This window comes from Raphanus sativus, chromosome 5 (assembly GCF_000801105.2).
Source record: "Raphanus sativus cultivar WK10039 chromosome 5, ASM80110v3, whole genome shotgun sequence".
NCBI lineage: Eukaryota > Viridiplantae > Streptophyta > Magnoliopsida > Brassicales > Brassicaceae > Raphanus > Raphanus sativus.
The window spans coordinates 11997733-12012242 of NC_079515.1; positions in this window are offsets into that span (position 1 = coordinate 11997733).

Sequence of the window (14510 nt, forward strand, 5' to 3'; positions counted from 1 at the left end):
TCTGGAAGGTTTTCCAGCTGGACGACTTACAAATAAGTCGTCTGGAAGGTTTTCCAGCTGGACGACTTACAAATAAGTCTAAAAATAAAAATACACTTGAAGGGATTAGTCTAAAAATAAAATACACTGGACGACTTAGTAAAAGGTCGTCTAAAAAAAAAACACTTGAAGGGATGTAGAAGGTAGTCTAAAAATAAAATACACTGGACGACTTAGTAAAAGGTCGTCTAAAAAAAACACTTGAAGGGATAGTAGAAGGTAGTCTAAAAATAAAATACACTGGACGACTTAGTAAAAGGTCGTCCTAAAAAAAATACACTTGAAGGGATAGTAGAAGGTCTTCTGGACGGCTTAAGATTTAGTCGTCTTGAAGGTTATCTGGTAGACGAAACACTGGACGACTTAAGAATTAGTCGTCTGGACTGGACGACTTAAATTTAGGTCGTCTGGACGACTTAAATTTTAGGTCGTCTGGACAACTAGTCAACTGGTTGTGTACATTGTGGTTTCGTATGGCCAGTTTCCTTGCAGTTTGAGCATCTCGTGCCCTGTGTTTCTTCCTGGGTTTGTGTCCTCTCATCCTAGATAGCTCCAACCAAGATTGCCATCTTGATTTCTTCTGTCTCCCCGGACCACGCTTTTACGTTTGGAGGGAAAGCATTCTCGTTCCTCAATATGTTGTGACACGATAGGATATATATTCTCTGAGTATCCTGCATACAGATGATTCTTTGAGTAAAGTGGACATACAAGTGTGGCGATATGCAAACCAGCATGTGTTCCAGCAGCTATAGCATGAGAGCAAGGTATTTTCTCCACTCCATAGACACCACAATCACACTTTACATGTTCCAAATCAACCACAGTCCATTTTGCCACCTTTGACAAAGAAACGCCATCCATCAATTGGTTCGACCGTCATCGTATCCGCTATCTCTGATCGAACAGCAAGCAAGTATTCAACACCCCGACTATGTTCAGTTGGGAGACTCAAAGCATCTTGTCTCCTTTTCCAATACCATTTTCCTAACTTCTGCCTTATGAACTCCAGCAGGAACGGAATCGGAAATCCTCTTGCTCGCTTCAGTGCGGAATTAATAGATTCAACGATGTTGCTTGTTTTTATGTTGAACCTGTTCCCCTTACAATAAACCCTTGACCATAGCCTGGCGTCGGCCTTCTCCAAATACGTTGCAAGTTCCGGGTTTGCACTCCGTATCTCAGCCATGTACCGGTCAAAATCGTAAACCGTGTGCGCATAAGCAGCCCCTTTCACCAAGTACATGAGATGTTTCCCTTTAAACTTTTTGACAATGTTATCTTGAAGGTGATAATAACATATTCCTCGGGTTGCCCAAGGAAACACCTTCTCACACGCACTTTTAATGGCCGCGTGCCGGTCGGAGACTATCACCAGAGGCTTGTCATGAGATATACAACTAGCCAATTTTGTGAAAAACCATTCCCAAGAAGGTTCATCTTCAGCATCCACGATCCCAAAAGCCAATGGGAATATCTGAAAATTGCCATCTTGTGCGGCTGCAACTAACATAACACCTCCATACTTTCCACTTAGGTGAGTTCCATCCACCACAATGACCCTTCTCTGATACTTAAAACCTTTGATAGAAGCTCCAAAAGAGAGAAATAGATACTTAAATCTTTTCTTAGAATCAAGTTCTATAGCCGTGATAGAATCAGGATTTGCAATGGAGATTTGCTCGAGATATGAAGGCAGACGCGAATACCCTTCTTCTGCTGATCCTCTCACCAATTTTTGTGCATATAACAGTGCTCTGTATGAAGTGGTGTAATCAAGCGTCATGCCAAACATGTTCCTCATTGCATCAGTGATATGATGTGGAGTTATCCCATCAATGATTCCAACACGATTAATGAAAAGACTACCAACATACTTTGGAGTACAGTGTCTCCGCTGAGCGATTCAGTCTCCAATTGAGCATAAATGTTTTTCCACATACTTTGTTACCCAAAACGTGTTTGGCCCATGTTTCACACTCGCTCTGATCTTCCATCCACAACCGCTAACCCGACATGTTGCCACAAGAAGAGTTTTTGATGATTTATATATTCTGAAAGAAAACCTACCCCTCACTGCTGTCAACCGCAGCTCTGAAAGCAGTGCATCCTTGCTAACAAAACTCTGGTTGACATAGATGCTGGTACAATCCGATTTTCCTCCTTCAATAGCATTTGTCTTAGCATATGTCTTTTCAATTTCTTCAAAACAAATATTATCATCATCTTCCTCGTCCTCATCTTGAACATTTCCATAAAGACTGTAATCCCCACCATTATGATCCGTTTCACCAACAATAGTATTATCAGCATCCTCCTCCCCATTTTCCTCCTCCCCATTTTCCTCCTCCCCATCTTGATTTTCATCTTCAACAGACTCATTATCACCAACATCTTCAAAACATTCATCAGCTTCATCATTATCACCAACATCTTCTTCCCATTCACCAGCTTCATCATTATCACCAACATCTTCTTCCCATTCACCAGCTTTTTCTCTTTTCTCTGAAACCGTTTCCACCTTGCTGCGGCTTGATACACAAAGACATACTCTATGCGTTTTGAGTATCTCGAGCAAGTTTCGAACTTGTCTATCACTTGTAACATGAATGTGAGGACTGCCTGGAGTCATCATCATTTCTGCTGGTAATGAGTAGCTAATCTCCACAGTCACTGATCTCATGTCCAGGTTATAATCTTCTTGAGCCATTGCAACAAGTTCAGCATGTGTTGAATCTTCATTCAATAAAAACAATCTTGCTCCTTTGAGATCATCAACCACAAAATCCCAATGGAAATCTCTCAACAACCATTCTCCATACACTGCATGTAACTTAAAAATCATCTGCAAATATTCAAAATAAAACACATTAGTAAACATAGAGAAAATGAAGAAGTTCAATAAACATTATCGCAGACGACTTAGAATTAAGTCGTCCAGAAGACTTAAAGGTAAGTCGTCTAAAGAGGTCACTTTTGCAATTGAAAATTAAAAGGGACGACTTAATTCTAAGTCGTCCGGCTTTGTTCGTTAAAAAAAAAATTCAGACGACTTATATATAAGTCGTCTACGAGAAACGGGCTAGTTTTGCATTTGACCGAATCGTGTCAGATCTTTGACTATTTCTGGACGACTTATAATTCAGTCGTCTCTGGAAAGTAAAAATTTCAATATTTTATTCAAACTAGACGACTTACATGTAAGTCGTCCTCGGTTAGTTTTGTAATTGAAAAATAAAACTTGAAATTTAACTTTCTCCAGACGACTTAACTAAAAGTCGTCCAGCTAGACGACTTAATTTAAGGTCGTCCGGGATAAGCAAGGTTTGACGAGAAAATTGGGAAAAATTCTGGACGACTTTGCTTTCCCCGGACGACTTTAAATTAAGTCTTCTGACGGGACGACTTTATATTATGTCGTCTGGTAAAAGTTAAATTATGAAGTTTTATTTTTCAATTACAAAACTAACCTAAGACGACTTACACTTAAGTTGTCTAGTTTAATAAAATATTGAAATTTTAACTTTCCCAGAGACGACTGAATTATAAGTCGTCCAGAAATAGTCAAAGATCTGACACGATTCGGTCAAATGCAAAACTAGCCTGTTTCTCGTAGACGACTTATATATAAGTCGTCTGGAGTGTTTTTTTTCAACAAACAAAGCTGGACGACTTAGTTTAAGTCGTCCGTTTGACCAGAAGACTCATCAGTAAGTCTTCTACATACAGATGACTTACTTGTAAGTCTTCTACGCGAACAGATTTTGAAAAAAATTCAAATTCGTACCTTAAACTAGGTGAGATGACTTCGTTTGCACACAGGGTCTTCTCCAACCACCAGAACCTCAAACGAAAGCAACCGTAAGTCAAAACGAAAGAAATATGGCTCTGTCAACCATCGCCCATATTTTTGAATCAAAAGCTTGAGTTTTTTGGATGAATATGGAGAGAAAATGAAAGAAATGTTGTTTTTAGTTCATAACAATTGAAACAGAGAGAGTGTAAAGAGATTTACGTGCATTAAAGGGCATTAAAAAGCTCCAAACAGTTCGTACAAGGTTGTTCCCACTATTCATAGCAGTGGCAATATTGTAAATACTTGAAGAAATATGAGGTTGAGACAGTAAAGAAGCCATTTTCGAAAAACAAAAAAAATAAAAAGTTAATGGCATTTTCGTAGATTAAATGGAGGTGTGGGGTTAAAACCTCAAAAAAAATGAGTCAAAAGAAAATGTTAGTTTTATGTTTGACTTCAAGTTTTGAGTCACTTTTGCAAAAATAAACCCTTCTTATATTTAGTAGGCGGTATTATATATGATTACGACTAGGGCTTTTAGTGTTATCTTAGGTTCAATTAGTGAATCTTATTCTTAAATAAAAATTTAAATGAAATATTCATTTTTCTTTTGGAAAGCACACAAAACTAAGTTGTAGAAAATTAGCTTTCTAAACACTTAGAGACTAAGTGATTTTTCCGTGCTCATACACGGCTAAATATTTATAAACTAAATATCTTATATCTAGTCATTTTATTGTTTTTACAGTTGATTTAATTATCATTTGGATATATTTGATTGCATCTATTTATCTAAATTCAACTATAATATTTTTTATTCTAGATATATCAAAATTTTTATTAATTTTCTTATTTGTATTTAGGTTGGTTGTTGTCTTAGATATATAATATATTTTAGAAATATTATGTTACACCTTAAGATATATTGTGTTTAAATTGAAATAAAAATAAACTAAAGTGCCTCATTCTAGAGTACATAATTTAATATAAAGATAATATTTTGAAGTCTCTTGCATATATATAATTTCTTACAAAAGAACTAATTGTAACAGTTGTTAATATTTTATTTTCATTTGTTAATATGTTTTTGAGTTATCCTCTAATTTATATCGAAAAATAAATTATTATTATTATTATAAAAATTATAATTGTTATTGCAGTTAATTTATTATTTTGGATATAAGTTGAATTAGTCAAGTCGCTTATGTTGTGAATATATTGAGTTATATATATTCTTTCAAATTCAAACTGAAGTATAAATGAAATTAATTTTATTTATCGTTTAAATGTGCATGGATTTTCATAATATTTATCAAATTATATATTGGTTATTAAAACAATATTACAATAAACGATGATCAATAGAAAATTACAACATAAGTAACTAATACATTTTGGAAGTTCATGAACCAATATCAATATTTACAATAGTTAAAATATTTAATAAATTCTAAATAATTTTATGTCTTATATTTATTGAATTATAAGCTGAAATTTATTTTAAATAATATTAAAAATAAGAATTCAGATTTTCTTTGGTATTTTGATTATGGTTATATTAAGTACCACAAACACTAAAAAACGTTTAATATTAATAAAACAAATAATTATAATAATTATAAAATATAATATATCTTCCTCATTAAAGTATATAGTGCTATGTTATTTGAAATATTTTGTAATTATTTGATCAAAAATATCTTTATTGTTAAAACAATTAGTTTTAATATCTCTTAGAAATAAGCAGTAAAAAATATTGGGATTGTATTTGAGAAATCATATTATAAAATTAAAATATAATTCATTGATATTTTTTTGCTGTAATTGAAAGATATTATAGTCAACTAAATATATGAAAAAAATAATAGAACATTTTCAATACTAGTTATAAATTATATTTAGTCAATTAAACATGTACCAATTTATGTTACTTAATTATTTTATGTAATCACCTAAGAAAAAGATAGATATATAAAAATATTTCTATTACTTTGAAAATATATTTTTTGTATTGTTTAATATTATGTTTAAAATTGTGAATTGTTTTTTATAAAATCACATTTTATAAAAATATAAATTTTCATCTAAGAAAATTTTTATTACTTCAAAAGTATTTCTATGTTAATTAAAATATTTTTTAAAAGGAGTTTTGTGTTTTTTTTTTAAAGTTAATTGGATCTATTTATGTTTTTTTATTTGAGCCACACTAATTTTTGTACTTAAAAAATATTTGTCTCTATATATATATTTTGAACTAATCTTTATATTTTTTTTTCTTTTACATGGAGGTTTATAAGGTTTAGGCCCGATTGATAATGACTATATCTTTAAGTTTTTTGCTGTTTATAGCTGTAAAATTTTAGGTGTAAGATTAAAGTTGTAGTTTTTTTTTCAAATAAACATGATTAGATAAATCAGATGTAGATTAAGATTATATACATGTATTCAACAACATATTGACATATATGAAACAAAATTTATAACAATTTTCTTTGGTTGAGTAAAAAATAATAATTCTGAAAAAATCATAAAGTAAATTAATCATTCTAAAAAAAATAATAAAATATATATTTTGTATTATAATAAAATAATAATTATGCATCAACGATTATTCCATAAATTTGAAAAGTATCATAAAGTAAAGGAATCATCTCTTTTTCCCTAAATTTTTTTTGGCTTTCTTATATTTAGTAGGCGGTATTTTACGACTAGGGCTTTTAGTGTTATCTTAGGTTCCATTAGTGAGTCTTATTTTTTGAATAAAAAGTTAAATGAAATATTCATTTTTTTCTTTTGGAAAGCACACAAAACTAAGTTATAGAAAATTTGCTTTATAAAACACTTAGAGACTAAGTGATTTTTCCGTGCTCATGCACGGTTATAAATATTTATAAACTAAATATATTATAATAGTTGATTTCTCCTTATTTTTTATTTTTAATAATTTTTATACATAATTTATATTAATAATATTATATTAGTTTAATTAGATATATGATTTTAAATATCTTATATCTAGTCGATTTTATTGTTTTTACAGTTGATTTAGTTATTATTTGGAAATATTTGATTGCATCTATTTATCTAAATTCAACTATATATTTTTGTATTCTAAATAATCAAAATTTTGATTAATTTTCTTATTTTTATTTAGGTTAGTTGTTGTCTTAGATATATAAATATATTTTAGAAATATTATGTATACCTTAAGATATATTGTGCTTAAATTGAAATAAAAAATAAACTAAAGTACCTTATTCCAAAGTACATAATTTAATATAAAGATAATATTCTCAAGTCTCTTGCATATATATAAATTTTTACAAAAGAACTAAATTGTAACAGTTGGTTATATTTTATTTTTAATTGTTAATATGTTTTGAGTTATCCTCTAATTTATATCTAAAAATAAATTATTATTATTATTATAAAATTATAAATTGTTATTGCAGTTAAATTTATGATTTTGGATATAAATTGAATTAGTCGAGTCACTCATGTTATGAATATATTGAGTTACATATATTCTTACAGCTTCCACAGCAGTTACCAATCTATTAGATTTTATTTTATTTTATTTTTGCCAAAACTTGTTTCCAATAGCTTTTCAACGTGATTTTAGTTTGGTGGTAATTCTTTGTGTGACAAAAAAAAAGTTTGGTGGTAATTCTCTCTTGATATATCAACCAAATTAAATACATACTAGGATATGATCCGCGCCTTGCGCGGAGTGAGAAAAATACTTAATATTTTAAAGTATATCATATTTTAAATTTTTTCGAACAAACAATAAAAAACACATTTTTTAACAAAAGTACAGCATATTTTAACTTATATACAATAAAATCTATAAGTAGATACGGGATGAATTTAATATACCATTATTAAAATAATATATTTATCAATATATATTGTATGCAGACGTAAAGTAAGGTAAAAATAAAAAGGATAACACAAAAACATACATTACGAATTAGAAAATATAATATCATATCTTTGTAGACAAATTGTAGGTGGACACCAGGACAAAATTGTATAAAATTATATTAGTATGGATTTGGGTTCATTTAAGTATAAACGAATATATCAATTTTTTTTTCAAAATGGGTCACTTAAATATATGAAGCCGATAGACTAATTAAAAAATTGAAAAAAAAATTTCAGAAAAAATTTTAGACATTTTTTTAAGAAACGAAATAAAGTCTGGTCATTTTGAAAACTAAAGTATATGAAAACGATAAAAGCTGAGTGATATATGGGTCTCCTCCCACATATGTGTATATATACTAAAGCAGTTGCTTAAACAATAAATTTGCATATACAATTTAAGGGAATACGAAATCAGTTTATAATGTGATTGACCACTAAATCAGTTTATCTCATATTTGCTTTTTCTTTTGAATACGAAATTACTTTGCGTGAATAGTGTTAATTAGCGTCAATCTTGGACTAATTATTAAATGTTTTAAAGATTAAACTTGTGAATCAAGTTTTGCGTAATTTAATATTTAAGTCTGAATACAAAAAAATAACGTGGATTAGGAAACAAAAAGCTACAATCAATCTTGTTTAAAAAAAACGCTACTATCAATCATAATTGCAGCACTGATCATGGCAGATTAATATAGGAATCAGAAAGATTGACTAATAGTCTTTAATGATAAAACATTATATAGAAAACAGTTTAAAAATTACATTAACTCATATGAACCCCAGATAATATTTTTGAATCAATCATACAATTTTGAATCAAATTGTATGTCGTCACAAAACTGGGAAACGGTTCTGTAAGAACAATAGCCTTCAAATATTTAAATCAATATCATTAAATTTATATACAGTATACAATATAATGTTAATGTTAATATATACAATATTCTATATCTGTTAATATATAGGATAAGCCAGTTTTACACGTTTATATCTATTATGTGTAACAAAATTCATTCACATTCTGGTTCAAAAGTTAGACAGCTGATGATTGATAACCTTTTAAAAACATGTTTATGTAAGGACAAATTACTACTTCAAAAGAACCATAATGTGACAATGATCATTTCTTTAGCGTTAAAAAAAAGCAGGAGTGAGAAGCGGTGTGTAATGAAATCTATGGAATATGTCTAAATTTGGATTTTAGTTCTTTGTAACAATAAGAGTGTATTATTTCTACTTTGTCTACTTTACTATGCGGTTTCCTCTTCCGGGATCTGCTACGTGTTGTATTTGTGTGGTGTAATCCAATAATTTGCTTCCTGAATGTTTAATTCAATAAAATTGTGATCTTCTAAAATCCCGAGAATACTAATATACATAACTCTCACTTGAGAAAACCGGTAAATTAAATTGAGATGTAAACCACTGATCTAGCATTTTAATATTGATTTTTTATTATAGAACTAGGATATGACCCGCGCTTTGCGCGGAGTGAAAGAAATAATGAATAGTTTTACGTAGATAATATTAATTTGTTAATTATTAATCTACATATATAGTATGCATGTGTAAAATATGATAAAAGTGAGAAAATGATAACACGAATATATGCATTAGAGGATACAAATAACAAACATCATGTCTTATGTTGAAAAGTTGAGGATCGACATATTGGAAAAAAATAAGATTATAGTATGGATTTGTATTTGTTTCAAAATAAAAGAATCTATCTAAATTTTGGAATGAGTCTTTCACTTAAAACTTATAAGACATAATTATTTTCATAATATAAGTACAGAATAATATTAAAAAACATAAATAAGACAATAAAACTCGATAATAATAAAACAGGAAAAGAGCGAAAAACAATTAAAAAACATTAAAACATCAGAATCGCCGCTTAGTAAAATTAAAATCCATTGTCTGCAATCATATAAAGAGGAAAAACAAAGTTTAGTAGCATAAATATTTACATATTTAATTAAGAAACTAAGTGAATTAAATATAATACCTCTTCTTGAAAGCATAGATTTCTCCGTGACTTCCATATTGCCATTTTCATTGTGAAGATTTTAAGGTCGTAATTATGGAAACATTTTGAACATATGTTACGTTTTAAAATCGATGCATTAAGAATGTTTCAGTTACGTTTTCATTTATATAGTTTTTGTTAAAAAAAATTGAAAAATTGTTTTTGTTTCCAAAAAATGTTACGTTTTTACTTTGATTCGTGATGGGCATTTAAGATGTTTGTTAAAATATATGCATTATAAAATATGCATTATTAACATATATTTCTTAATATTATTTCAATTATATGTTGGTCTCCTTCCTAAAACATCCATAATGTGTGTGTTTTTGTTTTGACTTTTTTCGTTTGTCTTTTAAAAAAAACATATATAGTATGCATGTGTAAAATATGATAAAAGTGAGAAAATGATAACACGAATATATGCATTAGAGGATACAAATAACAAACATCATGTTTTATGTTGAAAAGTTGAGGATCGACATATTGAAATAAAATAAGATTATATTATGGGTTTGTATTTGTTTCAAAATAAAAGAATCTATGTAAATTTTGGAATGTGTCTTTCACTTAAAACTTATAAGACATAATTATTTTCATAATATAAGTGTTTAATAATATTAAAAAAAAATAAGACAATAAAACTCGATAATAATAAAACAGCAAAAGAGCGCAAAACAATTAAAAAAACATTAAAAACATCAGAATCGCCGCTTAGTAAAATTAAAATCCATTGTCTGCAATCCTATAAAGAGGAAAAACAAAGTTTAGTAGCATAAATAATTTTTTTTTGAATTGAGTAGCATAAATATTTACTTATCTAATTAAGAAACTAAGTGAATTAAATATAATACCTCTTCCTCAAAGCATAGATTTCTCCGTGACTTCTATATTGCCATTTTCATTGTGAAGACTTTAAAGTCGTAGTTATGGAAACATTTTGAACATAGGTTACGTTTTAAAATCGACTCATCAAAAATGTTTCAGTTACGTATTCATTTATATAGTTTTTGTTAAAAAAATTTGAAAAATTATTTTTGTTTCCAAAAAAATGTTACGTTTTTACTTTGCTTCGTGATGGGCGTTTAAGATGTTTGTTAAAATATATGCATTATAAAATATGCATTACTAACATAGCTTTCTCAATATTATTTCAATTATATGTTGGTCTCCTTCCTAAAACATTCATAATGTGTGTGTTTTTGTTTTGACTTTTTCCGTTTGATCTTTTTTAAAAAAACATATATAGTATGCATGTGTAAAATATGATAAAAAGTGAGAAAATGATAACACGAATATATGCATTAGAGGATACAAATAACAAACATCATGTCTTATGTTGAAAAGTTGAGGATCGACATATTAGAATAAAATAAGATTATAGTATGGGTTTGTATTTGTTTCAAATAAAGAATCTATCTAAATTTTGGAATGGGTCTTTCACTTAAATCTTATAAGACATAATTATTTTGATAATATAAGTGCTGAATAATATTAAAAAAAAATAAGACAATAAAACTCGATAATAATAAAACAGCAAAAGAGCGAAAAACAATTAAAAAACATTAAAAACATCAGAATCGCCGCTTAGTAAAATTAAAATCCATTGTCTGCAATCATATAAAGAGGAAAAACAAAGTTTAGTAGCATAAATATTTACATATTTAATTAAGAAACTAAGTGAATTAAATATAATACCTCTTCCTGAAAGCATAGATTTCTCTGTGACTTCCATATTGCCATTTTCATTGTGAAGATTTTAAGATCGTAATTATGGAAACATTTTGAACATATGTTACGTTTTAAAATCGATGCATCAAGAATGTTTCAGTTACGTTTTCATTTATATAGTTTTTGTTAAAAAAATTTGAAAAATTGTTTTTGTTTCCAAAAAAATGTTACGTTTTTACTTTGCTTCGTGATGGGCATTTAAGATGTTTGTTAAAATATATGCATTATAAAATATGCATTATTAACATATCTTTCTTAATATTATTTAATTATATGTTGGTCTCCTTCCTAAAACATCCATAATGTGTGTGTTTTTGTTTTGACTTTTTCGTTTGATCTTTTAAAAAAAACATATATAGTATGCATGTGTAAAATATGATAAAAGTGAGAAAATGATAACACGAATATATGCATTAGAGGATACAAATAACAAACATCATGTCCTATGTTGAGAAAGTTGAGGATCGACATATTGGAATAAAATAAGATTATAGTATGGGTTTGTATTTGTTTCAAAATAAAAGAATCTTTGTAAATTTTGGAATGTGTCTTTCACTTAAAACTTATAAGACATAATTATTTTCATAATATAAGTGTTTAATAATATTAAAAAAACATAAATAAGACAATAAAACTCGATAATAATAAAACAGCAAAAGAGCGCAAAACAATTAAAAAAACATTAAAAACATCAGAATCGCCGCTTAGTAAAATTAAAATCCATTGTCTGCAATCCTATAAAGAGGAAAAACAAAGTTTAGTAGCATAAATAATTTTTTTTTGAATTGAGTAGCATAAATATTTACTTATTTAATTAAGAAACTAAGTGAATTAAATATAATACCTCTTCCTCAAAGCATAGATTTTCCCGTGACTTCTATATTGCCATTTTCATTGTGAAGAATTTAAAGTCGTAGTTATGGAAACATTTTGAACATATGTTACGTTTTAAAATCTACTCATCAAAAATGTTTCAGTTACGTTTTCATTTATATAGTTTTTGGTAAAAAATTTTGAAAAATTGTTTTTGTTTCCAAAAAAATGTTACGTTTTTACTTTGCTTCGTGATGGGCGTTTAAGATGTTTGTTAAAATATATGCATTATAAAATATGCATTACTAACATAGCTTTCTCAATATTATTTCAATTATATGTTGGTCTCCTTCCTAAAACATTCATAATGTGTGTGTTTTTGTTTTGACTTTTTTCGTTTGATCTTTTATAAAAAACATATATAGTATGCATGTGTAAAATATGATAAAAGTGAGAAAAGGATAACACGAATATATGCATTAGAAGATACAAATAACAAACATCATGTCTTATGTTGAAAAGTTGAGGATCGACATATTAGAATAAAATAAGATTATAGTATGAGTTTGTATTTGTTTCAAAATAAAGAATCTATCTAAATTTTGGAATGGGTCTTTCACTTAAATCTTATAAGACATAATTATTTTCATAATATAAGTGCTGAATAATATTAAAAAAAATAAGACAATAAAACTCGATAATAATAAAACAGCAAAAGAGCGAAAAACAATTAAAAAACATTAAAAACATCAGAATCGCCGCTTAGTAAAATTAAAATCCATTGTCTGCAATCCTATAAAGAGGAAAAACAAAGTTGAGTAGCATAAATATTTACATATTTAATTAAGAAACTAAGTGAATTAAATATAATACATCTTCCTGAAAGCATAGATTTCTCCTTGACTTCCATATTGCCAATTATCATTGTGAAGATTTTAAGGTCGTAATTATGGAAACATTTTGAACATATGTTACGTTTTAAAATCGATGCATCAAGAATGTTTCAGCTACGTTTTCATTTATATAGTTTTTGTTAAAAAAACTTGAAAAAAATGTTTTTGTTTCCAAAAAAATGTTATGTTTTTACTTTGCTTCGTGATGGACGTTTAAGATGTTTGTAAAATATATGCATTATAAAATATGTATTATTAACATAGCTTTCTTAATATTATTTCAATTATATGTTGGTCTCCTTCCTAAAACATCCATAATGTGTGTGTTTTTGTTTTGATTTTTTTCGTTTGATATTTTTTAAAAAAAACATAAATAATGCAATAGAAATATAATTGTTTATCCGGCTGAAATTGTTTGGTTTTTTCAGAAATCCGTATTGTTTTTAAAAAGAAATATACAGTTACGTACATTCCAAAGTTGTAGTTAAATCTTCTGGCCTACATGAAATCCGTGAGGCAATTGGCCGTTATTATATCAATGATATGATATTAACTATAATTAAAATGTAATGAAAGATCATGCTGTAAATATGTGACATACCAATGGCAAATGATGTAATTAGTCTAGTAAATTAAGGATTAATAATATTAAGGCTGAGGAAAAATGTGAGGATGACACCTATGCAAAATGGCAACATGGTAATAATTTTACTCTTTTAAGGTTGTTCTTATTATTTGCTCATCTATTAATAATAAGAGGATACAAATTGTGGACCAAAACCAAAAAAATTCTCGATGGTGGAATATTAATTGCATTTTCGTATTGTAAAAATTTTAACAGTCTAAAAGTAAGAGAGAGAGCGGGACACATTAACATTTACATTTTGAATAAGTCATGGTCGTAATTATAGAAATAGTTTGCTATTTGTCTCTACACGGTCAATCATTAATTTAGTGCACGTAAATGCATTTAAAATGTTAAGAAGAAACCACATAGTTTCAGTTACCACTACGTTACATAGTTTATGTCATGAAGAACAAAAATCAATAAATATAGTCAAAATGTAATGAAAAATCATGCTGTAAATTTGTGACATACCAATGGCAACTGATGTAAATAATCTAGTAATTTAAGGATTAATGCATATGAAGACTGAGGTGAATTGTGAGGAAGACACATATGCAAAATGGCAACATGGTAATAATTCTACTCTTTAAAGGTTGTTCTTTTTAATTGCTCCTCTATTAATACTAAGAGGATAATTAGATGAAACCA